Source organism: Pongo abelii, chromosome 3 (genome assembly GCF_028885655.2).
Source record: "Pongo abelii isolate AG06213 chromosome 3, NHGRI_mPonAbe1-v2.0_pri, whole genome shotgun sequence".
Lineage (NCBI taxonomy): Eukaryota > Metazoa > Chordata > Mammalia > Primates > Hominidae > Pongo > Pongo abelii.
This window is the reverse complement of record NC_071988.2, coordinates 20415255-20431985: the sequence shown is the minus strand read 5'-3', so window position 1 is coordinate 20431985 and position 16731 is coordinate 20415255. Positions and strand designations below refer to the sequence as shown.

Here is a 16731-nt window from a genome sequence, read left to right as displayed (position 1 = left end):
GTATATTTTATATATTATATATAATATGTATATTTTATATATTATATATAATATGTATATTTTATATATTATAATATATTTTTTATATATATATATAAAATATATATTTTACACTGCCTGAGTTGGGCTTTGGCATTGTGCCACTCCACCCAGGATGCCTCTCTCCACTTCATCATTCCTTTCCAAAGTGTCAGCCCACTGTGGACCTCTACCCAGGCCCCCAAAGTGCTCCAAAATGAAATCATACTGTGCCACCTGCATTCATCAAATCCTCCATTTCTCAACACAGGCCGTTTTAGCAATGAGTTATTAGGAGCATAATGGGCTTTAATTCCAAGTAATGAGTGGATAACGAGTCATTTAAACACCCTCAGAAAAATTTCATATTTTTAATGGGATGGTTGTTAGCTCAATTAAATCTCTAATTTGTGCAGTTTCTGCTAATATAATAAAGAAAATGGGGACAAGTTCAGCAATGTCGAGGTGATTTGGTGAGGAGGCCAGCTTTCGACAGGGAGCATACCCTGGCCATCAGCCTCCATTTGCTTTCCTTGATAGTCAAAGCTTCCTTATTTCTACAGCTCTATTTTTTTTTTATTAAAAAGTGGTTCCATTTGAGTAGGACAAAGTTTTTCTGTTTAAATATGTGGTTTGATTAATAAATCAGAATTGCCTGTGATGTGAAAATCATTTGATTCCCTGCTATATTAGTTATCCATTACTATATAACAAATCACCTCAAACTTAGTGGCTTAAAACAACAAAAATTTATCTCACCATTTTCATGGGTTAATTGAGTGCTTCTGAGTCAGGGTCTCTCATGAAGTTGCAGACAAGCTATTGGTTGGGCCAGCAGTCAACTCAATGCTTGAGTGAGGGGAAGATCTGCTTTCAGGTTCACTCAGATGGTTGTGGACTGGCCCCAGTTCCTCACCACATGGACTTCTCCATAAGCTGCTGGAGTATCCTCATGCATGGCAGCTGGTTTCCTTCAGAGCAAGACCCAAGAGGGAGAGAGTGTGAGAGAGCTCTCCCAAGACAGAAGCCACAGTCTTTATAATCTAAACTCAGAAGTGACATTCCATCACTTCTGCATTATTCTGTTGTCCAGAAGCAAGTCACTAAGTCCAATACACACTCAAGGCAAGGGGAAGTAAACTCCACCACTGGAAGAGAAGAATATCGACAACAGTATGGATATGTCTTTAAAACCACCACAGCTACACAATACATAGGTGCGGTGGACACCAGAACTTTCTGTCAGACTTGAGTTCTGTAGTGTCTGTGCCTCTGTATATGTCAATATTTGAAGAGAGCGCTAACATAGGAGTCAGAATGCCTGTGGGCAGTCCCAGATCCTACACTTACTAACAGCATGCCTTCAAGAATTACCTTTAAAAATAACAACAGTAATCAATATTGTTACTTTAATTTCCTTTTCTGGAAATTGGGAATACTGATGCCTGTTCTGCCTACATATCAGGGATTTTGTGATGCTTTAATAAGATAACATACTTGAAAGTACCTGGGAATATGCCAGGTCAGCTGGGATTTGTTCATTCCATCTTTTCTTTTTCTTGCATCATAGCTGTCTCAGGATTAGCAGAACACAATAAATTCCATTTTTTTCTTTGGATTGGTGGCTGCTCCTTTTAGATTCAACAAATATAATTTATCTGCCCCACTGTTTCTTAAAACTCTCTCCTGATCTTTGCAATTTGGTTTCCAAGACCTTTGGCTATTGCAAATCCTATGAAACAATGTGCTTATGGATCTTATGCTACATCCACAGATGGCTCCAGGGCTTATTTCATTCCTCATCCTCTGAAGTCCCGCTTTTCTCTTGACCTTTCATTTCCCATAGTGAACAAGCCACATGAAGCTTTTATTCTCCTTGGCAACTTAACGTCTCTCTCATGGTCCACATTAGATGGATTCCAATAAAGTCCTTCACCCAACACCCAACTTCCTGTTGTAGGTTGGTTCTGTAGACTTATCAGGGTCTGTGGTTATTGGAAAATCCACCACTAATTCTTATTGATTGTACTCATAGTCCTTTGTCAGCACATGTCTTGTGCACATAATTGTATGCTTCCTGAGTTCTTTGTCTCCTCTGTTAACCTATTTTCCTAGACAGTCATACTCCTATGTGATGGAGTGAAAAAGGACACAGCAATGAGACAGACCAGAGACTTGAATTATGTTTATTTACCAACTGTGACTTTTACCAGTATTGGTAAAATGGGTCTCATAGCATCTACCTCGGAGTGTGGTTGTGATAATTTAATGAGTTATTAATAAAAACAACAGGAGAACAGAGAAAGCCCTTGGAACTATAACTGGCATATAGGAAGGCCTCTGAGCATTTGTTTCTTCCTGCCTGTAAGTTTCAGGTGTGGCAAAAAAGAGCCTGCATCAGAATCTGCATTTAAAATGTGAATGTTTGAAGCTCCCCCTGAGACTCTCTGGGGGTGAAGTTAGAAAATGTGCATTTTGTGATTCCTAGGTAATTCTCATGGACAATAAATTTGAGAAAGACTGCTTCTAGGGAAATGCCCTGGGCTCATGGATCCTGGTAAAGACTTTCATAGACAAGCAGCATTTTTGTTCTATGGGTCGAATTGTTTTAAGGAGAATAAAGAACAGGCTCATCATGATAGAAGCTATTTTACTGACTGAGGAGAGATAATAAACTTGCAAGATGGGGATGTATAACTCCCTAAAGAGATGCTTTCCCTGTCAAAGGTAGAGGTTGACATAGTACATAGATTTCTTTCTTTCCGAATTTCCTCTGGCATCTCTCCTCACTTTTTCTTATTTTTTTCTCTCTCTCTCTCTTTCTCTTTTTGAAGTAGTATCTACCTAAATATACCCGTGGTTTTCCAATAGTTCCACTTTCAGTGCATTTGTGACCTCATTTACTATCTAACTCCAAGTACATTATGTACATTTTTATTGACTTTGGACCTGCAGAACTTTTTCTATTTAAGCCTATTTATCATAGACTTAAAAGCAGCTTCACAACTTTGCTGCTGTCACCAGTATTATAAGAAAATGCAGACTGCTATAATTGGGTCCATCTTTCATAAACCCTTTCTTTCTCTATTCTTATGTTGCTGGTTCCAAACAGGCTGAAGCATTTTCTTACGGAAGTGGAGAGCAAGAAGTAGTCCTTGGGAGGAGAACTCAAGGTTCAGAAAAAAATGAACAGTTTTTTACTCAAAACACATGATACTACCTAGGGCTCTTTAGCTCTAGGCTTAAATCACCTTTACCTAGACTACTACCCCTTAGCTAAGAAAATGGACAGAGAATGATGTGTTTAAATCTTGACATTTGGGGAGGACTTGTATCAGGAAAGGACATTTCACAGGGAGGAGAAAAAAAGTGCATATACATAAGTGGCAGGATTTTTTCTTTCCTGTAGGGGATATAGCAAGCTGTGAGCCTAGCAACACGATTAGGTGTTTCATATATGAAATTAGTAGAGAATAAGGGGTGAATAAATTTTTTCCTTGAATGATTGGGTAAGGCATTTGTAATTTTACTTATCAAGTTCTCAGAGTGCAGAAAAAAGCAAATAAATCATGGGTTATAAACTAAAGTAAATTGGAAAGAGGACAGTGGATTTATTGTCAGAGGAAGTGTGTTCTAACTCCAGCAGTTAGTAGCTGTGTGTCCTTGGGCATGATGTTTAAGCTTTCAATTTCCTCTAGTGAGCAATAGTGACAATGTTTATTAATGAGTTGTTTTGAAGATTAAAGGAAATGATATAAAAATAGCTTTGTATAGTCACAAGTAACTTTTTTTCCTATGCTGTATATATTATATATGTATGCAAGACATTCAGTTATTTTATCCCTAGGGCATGAATCTATTCTTTTGTCTCTCTTTCATCCCCTCCTTACCCTTGAGATGGATGTTCTTTTTCTAGCATGGTGAGGATCCCACCTTCCTGGGTCTGTCCTTCTGGTGAATCCTCCGTCTACACTTTTGAGTCACAATCTTGTCTCTTTTCCTCCTACCCCATGCCTGGTCTTAGCTAGCTTATGCAGGGGGAAGCATGAGCTTTGCAAGCATGCTTCCAAGATTCCACTTAGGTCTGTTGTCATTGTTGTTGTTGCATCCTTGTTTCTTATTGGTATGGGGCAGGAAAGAAAAATAGTCCTTATAAGAGGGGACACAAGCACAAAGAAAATAATGTGATTAATATTACCAAATAGCACCTTGTTGATTGCAGATCTCGCATTCTGCACAATGTTCAGTTTGAAGTAACAAGTCAGTCAACTACGGAAAGCAGTTGAAGATATCAGGCTCCAAATCAGATTAATGATAAAGAAGATTGAGGATTTGGGGCCATCAGAACTCTGGTGATAGCAGAAACCACAAAGCATTTGTAGTTTGTAAACAAGCCCACCAAAAATTTGCCAAAGACTTGAGGCCAAGAACTGATTCATGTATCTCAGAAATGGTAAGAAAGAAGCAAAAGGTGCAGGTTATTATGATTTAATTTAAGTGTTTCAAGAAGGAGATATTGTCATCATGTCATACTCTTTTTACTCCCTTGGGTCCCTTGGGTGCCAATAATTTGCACATTTAGGAAGGCAATAAGAATTGTTAATGAAAGGAAATGATTTAAAATGTAATTTTAAACTTGATTAGCATTTCTCTTAAATTATTTTTTATTTGAAGACACTTTTGCATAAAGATATCAAAATGCATGTGTTTTATCCATGTGTTTGCACAATTACTTACCAAGGATATGGGAGGAGTGTGGAGATGGTAACACCTTAAGTGGTTCTCTGCTTGTGTAAGGGAAGCAAACAGAATTAGAGTTGTCAATGTGTCATTTAGAACCAGTGTTAGTTTCCTAGGCTGCTGTAAAAAATTGGGTGGTGTAAAACAAAATAAATATACTCTGTCATAGTTCTGAAGCCCAGAAGTCTTAAAGAAAGGTGTCTGCAGGGCTATATTCCCTCTGAAAGCTCTAGGGAAAAATCCTTCCCTCCCTCTTCCTAGCTTCTAGTAGTTGTTGGCAGTCCTCAGTGTTCCTTGGCTTGTCACTTACTCCAAAATCTGACTCTATTGTCATATAGCTTTCCTCCCACTGTGTGTTTTCACGTGGTCTTATGGAACACCATTTATTGAAATTAGGGCCCACTTTCATCCATCCATCCACAAAACTAATTTTGTCCACAAATACCCTATATTTTCAAATAAGGTCACATTCTGAGGTTCCCAGCAAGACTAATATTTTGGGATACTATTTAACAAATTACAGAGCCTTTTATCTGCCCTATGCACATAGAATATAGACTGTGTAATATACAGAGCTGGCCATGTTAAGACAAATCTGAAAAATCCACCTAATGCTTCTTTCCACTGAAGCTTTAGTTCCCACAGATATACTTAGCCATTGAGTCTCACACTAAACTGCAGCCTTGTTTGTGAATCTGAGAAGTTTGTGTTCTGAAAACTAGAAATATACCTTTTTTTTTCTAAGAGTAGAATGTTTTTCTGGTTGCATATCAGCAGGGCGTATAGTGATTACAGACAGAATTCTGAAATGTGTATGCCCTTTAGATGCCCTTAGAAGATGTGTGTGATAATGAATCTCAGTGGCAGTTATACCACAGCCTTGTACCATACTATAACTGCTGTTTATGAGACTCTGCCGAGTTATTATTCTATACATATCAGAACAAATCAGACATAATATAAATCAAGTTCTGTTCTTTTATGTGCAATAAACTTGAATTTAAATAACAGATGGCTTCAAATAGTTTTCTAAGATCAGACCTAAAGAATAATTAGAAGGAATAATCTGGTTAATACTGACAAGGTTTTTAAAATGTAAATGAACTGTTTTTCATTGAGTAGGAATTCATTTGAAAAATCTGCCGGCAGATGAGATACTAGATCTTGGAAAGCTTTAGGAGATCATAAATTTGTAGAGTTACAGTTTAAACATAATAATAATGATTTTGCATGGACCCCAAATTTTTTTCATAGCTCACCGATTGGGGGAAAAATGATGATTAACATTGCCTTTTCATTCGTTAGTAAGAAGAAAAGTAAGTAGGCTCTTTCTGAGACTCAATTTCCTCTTGTAAAGTAGGGAAAATAGTGCCTATGGTGTACAGAGATAAGTCACCTTACAGAGATAACATTATGCAGACAAGTGTAGAAATTACACAGAACTAGACATATGCAAAATAACTGAGTGATTGATGAGAGTACAAGAGTAGAGGAAACTAGAAAATTATAAGAAATGGCAAAAGGTTTTCTATACCATCAGCCCTTTTCTTTGGTAAACACCAGTTATGTAATTCAAATTCTGCATATTTCCTCGGAGATATTCTATTGGGATGTCAAACTCAACATATACGACATGCATCTTCTTTTCTTCTTCCTCTGCCTATCATGCCTTTTGTTTCTCCATTGCTTTTCTGGCAGCACCAATTCACCCAAGCTTGAAATCATAGGAGATCTTGAAAGCTTCCGTCCTTGCTTCCTAAATATAATCTCCAATTGCAATTTTTCCCCACTATGTCTTCCTAATTTTCTCACCTATTCCCTTTCTATTTATCTCCACTTCAGATCCCATAGTTAGATCTATTACCTATATTCAGGAAATTATGGTTTCTGTTTCTTTATACAATTAACAGACCAGATAAAGTCTCTTGAGTCATGGTTGTGACCTTGTCATGCTACTATTCAAATATATTTAATTTGTATATTATGTTGCTTAGTTGTTTTGCTTTTTAAGCTGCTAGTAAGTGCCTTTCCATATCCTACATCTAAACTGAATCATTCCACCTGTCATTCTATGAATTAAAACCATGTGTTACTTCTTCTAAATTTATTCACGCAATTTTCTCTGAAACAATTTCCTTCTCATTCTTATTACAGTTACTCAGCAGAATTTCAGTGAACAAATAGGCATTTCTGCAATTGGATAACGCTGAGCTATCATAGTGTCATTTGACCAAAGTCAACCACTTACGTGCATGTGACCCTGTAGTAGACAGCAATCATGCTTTATCTGTCTAGCAGCAAAGCACTTGCGTATTTAAGAGCAATCCCATTGTGGATCCTGGTAGGAATCAAGGACTTACTTCCTGCTATGGTAGCTCAAGAAGCTAAAAACATAAGCTCGGTGGTGTTTACCCCCATGAAACTTATTTAGGTTCCCATGTTTCTATGGATTCCTATAAAGCCTACAGGAGCTAACTCTACTCTGAATTCTATAGTTTTGTATCTTTCCAATACAATCCTTTTTTGTTTACTTGTCAGATTAGTTTGTGTTTCATCAAATATAGCTGATTAAGTGATGAAGAAAAAGAATCTGAGTGGCAGAATCAGAGAAGGGTGTTAGTAGATGTGGTATTTGATCTGGGCCACGAAGGATTAACATGTGCTTGGAGGAATATATATATTTATATACATAACATTATTAATTACGTATTAGTATAATCCTTTTGGTAGTAAGAATTATTGAATTATTACTATATGCTATGACTTTCATTTTGCTTTTAAATTTCAAAATAACTCTTCAATATATAGCAGGCACTGTCATTATCAAATTCTCACTTTGACATCATTTTTTGTTGTTGTTGTTGTTTTGTTTGTTTTTTTTTTTTTTTTTTTTTTTGAGGCAGAGTCTCACTCTGTCACCTAGGCTGGAGTACAGTGGCGCAATCCCAGCTCACTGCAACCTTTGGTTCCCAAGTTCAAGCCATTCTCCTGCCTCAGCCTCCTGAGTAGCGGGGACTACAAGAACATGCCAGTATGCCTGGCTAGACATCATTTTTACTAAAAGATTCCTGATTTTCTTTAGGATAGCAATGCACTATGCACTCAGCAATGTATTTTAAAGAAATGATTTTCCAGGTTCCCATGCCACAATGTATAACCAGTGGGACTTAAGTAAGTCTCTTGAGTGGAGTACCCTTCTGGATAAAAATACAAAGTCTTTTTTTTTTTTGAGAGGGAGTCTCGCTGGGTCGCCCAGGCTGGAGTGCAGTGGTGCGATCTTGGCTCACTGCAAGCTGCGCCTCCCGGGTTCACGCCATTCTCCTGCCTCAGCCTCCCAAGTTAAAAATACAAAGTCTTACAAAGGGAGGGATTTTGGTTCATTCTCCCTTGTTTCTTTTTCAAACTCAGAAGCAATGCTTAGTGATAAAGGAGCTATCTTGAACCCAAGGACAAAAGCTACATATCCAGAATGGCGGAGCAGAAAGTGCAAGGAGCGTGGGTCATTAGCGATACCATAGAGCCGGTCTTCAGCAGCCCCCCTCTGACTTCCTATGATATAAGAAAAACAAGACACTTACACGGGTGGAAGAAGTTGATTTAGGTATTTTGTTACATGTAGCCAAATGCAATCCTAATGCTAACAAACTGATCTTAAATAACTTGCTTAAATTAATATTCCACTTTACAATAGGAAAGTCCAGATTTGAAGCCAGGTATTTTGCCTGTGAGGTCCATGTTTATAACCAATAATAAATCAGTTTATTCAAAATGAGGTACATTAATTATTTTTTTCAAAATTCTCAGCCATTCTAGCATAGCCAGTTGAAGCCTCTTAGAAGGCATTTTTTTTCCTGTAATAAAAAAAAAGTTTGTACTTTAAAAATTTTATGTGGGAATACTAAAATTCTATCAGGTTCTGAGAATTTTCAATACCAAGTATAACTATAAAATAATGAATCTTTTAAACCACCTGATAAAATTCAAAAATCCAAAGGAGCATATCTGTTCAAATCTTGCACCCAAGGAGACTCCATTCTTTTTTCTGCAACACTTCTTTCCATTTCTCAAACCCCCTGAGCAGCCCTGCTTGAGAAGTGACTGTAGAATCAGCCTATTGGCCTCAGAAGAAATTGGTTTCATGGCATCATTTTAAAGTGAAAATAAAATGACTATCTGCCTTATTTGCAGATTTGATTCCACATTGCTTTGAGGGGTTTTAAAAATCATATTATCTATAACATAATGAAGATTTATTACAGTTTGACATAATAAAAATCGCAATATATCTGGCCTTATCTTCTCCGCTTCCCAACATGCACCTAAACACCTTTTGCTCCAGCCATACCCCTTCTCCCTATCCTTGCCTCTCTCCGTGTCCTTGCCCCTCTCCCTATCCTTGCTCCTCTCCCTTCACTGTCGTCTTTTACGACCCCATCTGCCATACTCTTTCCTCTCCTTAAACGTCTTTCCTCTATTCCATCCATACCATCTTGGTGAATCTCATTCAATCCGCTTGGTGAAACCTTTCTAGTTTATTCCTCGCCCCTATTTAGATCCAGTGTCCTACGTTCTCCCAATACCTTCTACATGTATATTTGGGTCTGCTGTTAAAGTTACTTATGTGTGTTTTGCTTCTCCTCCTGTCTTACAAGCTCCCATAGAGCATCATAAAGTCAAGTAGGATGGAAGGTGAAAGGAGCTTGAAAATTTTTCCTGTCCAACCCTTCATATTACAGATGAAGAAATTGAGGCTTGAAGAGGTTAAACAACTTGCTCAGGTTTTCACAGACGGCAGGAGTGAAGGCTCAATTTTTGGTTCCTCCAATTTCAGTAGTACTGCCACTATATCATATTTTGCATTCCACACAGAACCAAGCACAGAAGTATATTCAGAGGACATAGTCACTTATTGTTGGTTAAATTTGATATTTAAGAATCAAATTGGCAACTGGGAAAATTAAAATGTCTAACAGTACTGAGTTTTGGGGAGCTGTGCACAAATGGGAGCTTTATACCTTGATGAATAAAAATGGGTGCAGTTTGGAGAAAATGCAGTAGTAATTAGTAAAAATGAAGGTGTTCATTTCTCAGTATCTGGAAATTTCATTCCTAGGTAATGAAACTCTAGGTAAAGTTAACTCTAGGGAACCCCTCAATAAGTACACAGAGAAGATAGATACAAGAATGTTTACAGCTAAAGTGTTTGTGGTAGCAAAATACTAGATATCATCTAAATATATATCAATAGGAAATAGGATAAATAATTGTGGTTTATTACAAATGTAATGTTATACAAGGTGAATATCGAGTTAGAACTCACGTATCAATGTAAATAAATTCATCAAACATGATATTGAATGAATCCAGCAAACTGATAAATAATACATATAGTTTGATACCGTTTTGATACCATTTATATAAATATTTAAACTAGGAAAGCAATATCATATATTGCATAGGGTAACATACATATGCAAAAAAATATAAATATATGTGTGAGGACAGTCATGCTCAAGTGCAGAAATTATTGGAGATAAGGACAGAAAGTTGAGAGGGTATTAATAGACCCCAGAGCATCAGTAATCAATTATTTTAAAGCTTTGCGATTGGTACATGCATGCTCATTGTATTATTCTTTATACCTCTTTCTACAAGCTAAACATAATAAGGTTTGAAAATTAATTTTAGAAATTGGCTATACCACTAGTTTGGAGGGCAGTTCCAAAGGGAAATATCCAATCTGAGTGATATCAGAATAAAGAAATGTAAATCCAGTGAGGTGACTATTTTGGAGTTACTTGGATTTATACTTTTTAAATGTTTATTAAAACAATCCACCTATTTTCTTGTACTAATATTTGTTTTATGCCCAATTAACTCTGAACAAAATAACTGCCTTAGCAAAATATGGACAGATAAATACAGTGATATGCAAGAATTTTAAGAGCAAAACAGGCACGTGTAAGGTGCCAACTGGTAAATCCTGGATTCTGCATGCAATAGACAATATTCAAATGCTTTCAGTATCATATTTTTTTGTGACTATGCTATGTGCTGGCTATGCCCAGAAAATGTCAGGGGCAAGGGAGATAATCCATTGATCGTGCCTTTTGGATTTCTTTATAAAATTTTAGTTACTAAGAGTATTATAAGTTTTTTAAGGTAAAAGAGAGTTCAGAGAACATCTAGTTTCTGCTGTTGGTTCACAAGTTAAGATGCCTAGATGCTATGAGGTCCAGTTATCTTCCAAAGTCACAAGGGGATTTAGGGGAAAAAGGGCAGAGACAAGAACTGATGTGCCTTTTTTTTTTCCTACTTCATTGTGTGAGCTGACCACTGAGTAGTTACTGGTGAGTTGGAATTAGAACTCTCTACCCACTTCCAACAAGTTGCACTGGGGGCTTTCAGGGGCAGATCTTTCCCATAAAATAGAAAAGGAGAGCTCCTGGGAATGTACTGAAGAGAAATGAAAACACAGGTGTAGAAATAGACTTGTATACAAATGTTTATACTAGCATGATTTGTCGAAGTCAAAAACTAGAAACAACTCCAAAATCTGTCAGCTGGTGATTGATCAAAACAATGTATTATATTGACAGAATGGAACATGATTGAGCAATAGAAGCAAACTGAGACATGCTACCACAGAGTTGGACTTTGACATTATGTGATCTGAAAGAAATCACACACAAAAGATCACATACTGTATAATACAATTTATATAAAATATCCAGAAGAGGCAAATCTACAGAGACAGAATGTAGACTAGTGTTTGCCTGGGGCGGGGGTGTGAACGGCTGTTACTGTAAGTAAGCATGAGGAATCTTTTTGAGGCAATGAAAATATTCTGACGTTAGATTTTGGTGATGATTATATAACCCTGTAAATTTCCTAAAAGTCATTCAGTTGTACACTTAAGTGGGTGAATTTTCTGATAAGCAAATTATACCTCAAAAAAAGCTATTTTAAAAAATGGTAAGGGAATAGCTTGTTCCTAAAAGACCTCAAGGTTATTTAACTCCATTCACTCTGCCAGGTATCTTGCTATCCCTTCCGTAATACTTACATTCTCAGCACCCAGAGTATCATAAATTTATGCCCCTCAGAATACATCATTCTGAAGCCAAAGTTAACCTTATTTTTTTGGAGATCTTAGTACATAGTGGGCATTTTAATCATTTCACCCTTTTATTTCCTCCATAACCCTATCAGATAGACATTATTATTAACTCTATTTTAATAATGAGAAAAAGGAATAATTTATTCAGTGTCATACAGCTGGCACAGAGTGGAGGAGAGACTTGAACTGTTGATTTCTGAGCTTTAACTCTCAACCACCATGCCACTGCCTGCCAGTTAGGTGTTCTATGAATGATTGTTGGATTTAAAAAAAAGATGAGTTTTTGTAGCTGGTTTCTTAAACTGGCTTTGCAACAGACAGTAGGCACTTGGATGAAGAACTCTTTGTTTCACAATTTGGTACACTTAGGAAAATAACATGCTTATTACTTCCTGTAATTTATTACTAAAGTGCTATGATAGAGTAGTGGTATAAAAATTTCCAAAGTTTTTGCACCGAGCTATTAAAGAACAGCAGAAGATTGCCTTTTGGCCACTGGACATAAGCCTTAACAACAGAAGCATCCATTCTTTCCCTTTAATACATCTTTAATTTATTATGGCAGGTTTATGTAGTAGATTTCTATTGATTTTTTTTGGTTGTTTTCAAAGACAGAATGCCAGTATGTATTGCCATGGACTTTATTTTCCTTGATTTTTTTTTCTTTTTAATTTAACTGGTGGAAAAAAAAATTAATGGTTAAATGTCAGCAAGAGGTAAAAACTATATTTAAATTAAATGATGGCTTTGGGAGTATAGAATGAAAAAATACACAGGACTGGGATTAGATTCAGGAAACTTACATTAAAATCCAAAAGTTGTACTAACACTTTGAGAAACTTGCTTTTTGCATTAATTAAATGAGAATGATACAACGTACCTTACAGTGCTATTGTGAATATTAAAGGTCTATGAATTTATAGATATATCTGTGTGCAGAAAGTAGTTGCTCAATTAAAGCCTACTGTTTTTTTTTAATTTTAGGTTATTTTATTTTATTGCATTTGCTTGTCAACACACATTTTTTTAGATGCTTTACTCCATACTGGTCCCTGGGGGTAAAAAGACTTACGAGGGAGGCAGAGTACTTGCCTAAAAAAAATTTATACTCTAGGAGGGAAAACAAGTAAGACATGAATAAAGACAAGTATTATTAAAGCAAAATCACCAATTCTGTTGAGAATTAAGAAGCAATCAAATTATCAAAAATGGAAAAATTACATGTTTCTGTGGGATTGAGGGGACATCTATTTCAAGAGCATGACCAGATAATATGAACAGAGATCCAAATGCTAAGAAAGAACCAATAATGAAAGGACTGCAGGGAAACAGCATTTCAGGAAGAAAGAACAGCTTGTGCTAAGGCTGTGAGCTGGTAAAGACCTTGGTGTTTTACAGGAGTTCAAAGAAAACCATTGAAGCTGAAATGTTGTAAGAACAATTAGAGAGGCAGGTAATATTTGATAAACCATAAAAAGAATTTGAAATCTTATTCTACATAAAATGGGAAGCCACTGGATGGTTTTGAGGAACAGTATGATATAGTACACATTTTAAGAAATGCTTTGAATTGGAAACAGCAAGATCAGAAACAAGGAGGACAGATAGGAAGTTGTTTCAGTACTAAACACAAGAAGAAATGGGACTCTCCACTGATGTAATACATTACAGGAAATAGAGAGAAGGGTTTAATCTATTTGGGATAAAGACAGCAGGGCTTGTTAAGGATTGGATGAGAGTGGAGATAGAAAAGGTGGAATCAAGACCAAGTCAGGGTTGCTGTGCCTGTGTTTCTGACCTGAGATGTTGGACAGTGCCATTTACAGAGATGGGAATTGAAGGGAGGTTTGAAGGTAGAATTGACAGTTCTCCTTTGAACAGATAATGTTTACAATATCTCTGAGTTATTCCATGGGACATAACTGGTATTGAGATGGATAAGACACTTGGAATGCTGTTGGAGGTGTAAATCTGGAGTCATTACCATAAAAATAGTAATGGGCATAGGCAAATTGTTGGGGATGTTTCATTCTTCTAACAATAAAAAAATCAGAATCATTGGATTAATTTCCTTATAATATACCATATTAATTAACTTATAGTATCTATCTGGTCCCAACAGAGGGGTTACTATAAAGTTCCAATGGGCTTCCGAATAGGTTATATTCTAGAGGACAGGGCAATCAAATTTGCTGCTTCTGATTCCATTTTATGTAAATAAACTTGTCTGGATTAACACTAGCTTTTAAAACATTATAGGTCCTTGGAATCACTTGTTTTGGGATTGATTATGAATAATACTATTAAACTGCTGGATGTTGACTTTATACTAAATTTTGTACACGTAGATGCTCTTATTATCATGTATACAACTGACTAAGGACCTACGATGTGCCATGCATTGTTACAAGCACTGGGGAAGAGATCATGTCTCTTCCCACAAAGTGAGTTTAATTGGGAGGAAACAGACATGTGAATACATAATTACTGTGAAATATGAAACATCCCATATTCTAGGATGATAGCAAAGACAAGAAACTGATAAACACCTAAAGGTTAGAAGACATTTCATGGAAAACCTGGTATTTAAGTTGAATCATGATGGATGAGCAGAAATAGCTAGAAAAACAGGGTAGAAGAGAATGTTCCATAAAAAGGACATCTGTAAGGGAGAGAAAGTGAAATATCATAAAAAATTTCTTGTGGCTATATTGATTATTGAATGTAGCACTTAGTATAAGACCTGACACATATCAAACACTTAATAAATATCTGTTGAATGAATGAGCAAATTAGTGAATAAATGAGCCAAACAACTTTGCTTACTCAATACAATTTACTGGGCCCCAGCTTCTGGGCAAAGGAAGTAGATGACTCCTTGTGCATAGATTTCATGTTGTCAAAATGAGATACAAAATATATACTTGCATATGAAATTCCTAGAGACAATATCAACAGGTACATGATAATGTAGTAAAAGTATATGTGTTTATGTGTTTGCAAGGACTGAGAGAGAGGGAGAGAACAAGGGAAGAAAGAGAAAGGAAGGGAAGGAAGACACAAAATAAATTTTAAAAAGCATCTTGAGGGAAATTTCATAAAAGCATTAAAGGTAATTGCTCTAAAGTGACATGTAGTATAAGTTGCTCAACAGAAACTATGAACTATTGAGATCAGGAAGGGAAAACGGTATCTGCATATTAGTTTTAGCCCATAGAGCAAAAAAAAATAGTCAAAGTTGAGAATAGAAAGTCAAAACGAAAGACTCAATTAACTAAGGAAGAAGAGGACACAGTGTCTTACACATGAACAAGGACAATTATTAGGGACTGGGAAACAGTCAATAGAAGACCAGGACACAGGAACAAATTAGGAGTTAATCCTATTTAATTCCGGTCCTGTTCCAGGTTGGGCTTTAAAGGGACAGGTTTTAGCTTTCTGCACCAATGAGTCGGTATCTTTAAGGTACCATTGATTCCTGCCACAAGTGATGGGCAAAGCACAGTGAAGAGAAGCTTTATTTCAAAAAACAACAAAACAAATAGCAAAAAGAAACAACTGAGGCTGGAGCTGGAAAATTCTGCTAAAATTCATTTGCAAGAGGTAATCATTCACTTGAGGTAAGAGTAAGCAAGTTCAATGGCAATGCTTCTTATGTTTGAAGAGGAAGCTAAAGCTCTTTATTCTTTAAGAACATCACTTTTTTGTTGAAAACCATTCATGCAGAATGCTCTATAGGGTTTCAGTTAAATTCAAATAGGATTAAATACAAAATTATTTATTATTTTCTCATTGACAGAATTAATACATAAAGCTTTTCTGTACCTTGTAAACTGGCAAAATGAATGTCATCACTCATTTATCCAGTTTGTTTTTGTGTGAAAATGGATGGTGCAATGTTTAATTCCTGGAATTCATATAATCAGAATTCTGTAACTATAAATGTTATTATCTATAGTTCTTATAACTTTGATTCCACTGTGTTCTTTACAGTCAGTGCTTCAAAGGAATATTTCACAACAGTAGTTCTGATAGTCTAAACTTATTCAGGTTAACATGTTTTTGAATCATATACATGCTGATCAATTTATGCTATAATTGACAACTTCTTTAATTGTACATTTGTAAGAAATGATTCTCACTCCTTAGCGTTGTACTAATCAAATATTTCATGATGCTTGTGCTGCAATTATGATTACTTTTGAAAAGTAGACTTGCTTTTGAACACTACTGCACATTTAAATTATCTATTAGATGATTTATTTAATGTTAATAGCAGTCTTCATATAATTAGATATACTAGACTAAAGAAGAAGGTATGCTTTTGCTTATGAAGTCTGAATACATTGTTTTCTAATGAATTCTCCTACACTAATGAATGGGAAACCTGTTAATATGTTAGTTGCAATGTTAAGATTCTACTTAAGGAGGCCTTGAGCTCATCTCAATTTATACTGACAGGCTGGTAGTCCTGAAAAAATGTAAAATTGACATTTTAACTTGTTTTTATATCATCTTCCCCATTGAATAACAGTAATTAGGCTAACAATGCTTATCACAATTATCCCAGTCTGTCACCCTCTTCGATAATCTTTCTACCTGCATGGCGTTGTATGTAATATCCCCCCTTGTTGGAGTGCTCTTTCTTTTTGGCCTGGGAAACTCTCATTCTTCAAGACCTAATGTGAGTCTCACCTCCTTTGGGAAGCCTTCCTTGATAAACCTTCAGAACCACTGTCAGCAGAATTAAGCCTTTCCTTATCTGAATTCCATAGCACCATATAGCTTTCTCTGTACTGCTGATGATGTTTTGGAACTGTGTGTTTGAAAGTTTTCCTCCCCCTCTAGATGGT

General features: G+C 36.1%; 1 protein-coding gene and 1 long non-coding RNA gene across 4 annotated transcripts in view; one reads left to right on the top strand and one right to left on the bottom strand.

The window, feature by feature from the left end:
- KCNIP4 (potassium voltage-gated channel interacting protein 4) overlaps positions 1-16731 on the top strand; it is a 1214435-nt gene that overhangs the window by 612200 nt on the left and 585504 nt on the right.
- Positions 1-16731, bottom strand: part of LOC129059234 (uncharacterized) — a 54362-nt gene that overhangs the window by 6471 nt on the left and 31160 nt on the right. Inside the window, exon 3 of the long non-coding RNA XR_010139634.1 lies at positions 778-989. This is a non-coding gene — a long non-coding RNA (uncharacterized LOC129059234). The remainder of the gene's footprint in view (positions 1-777; positions 990-16731) is intronic.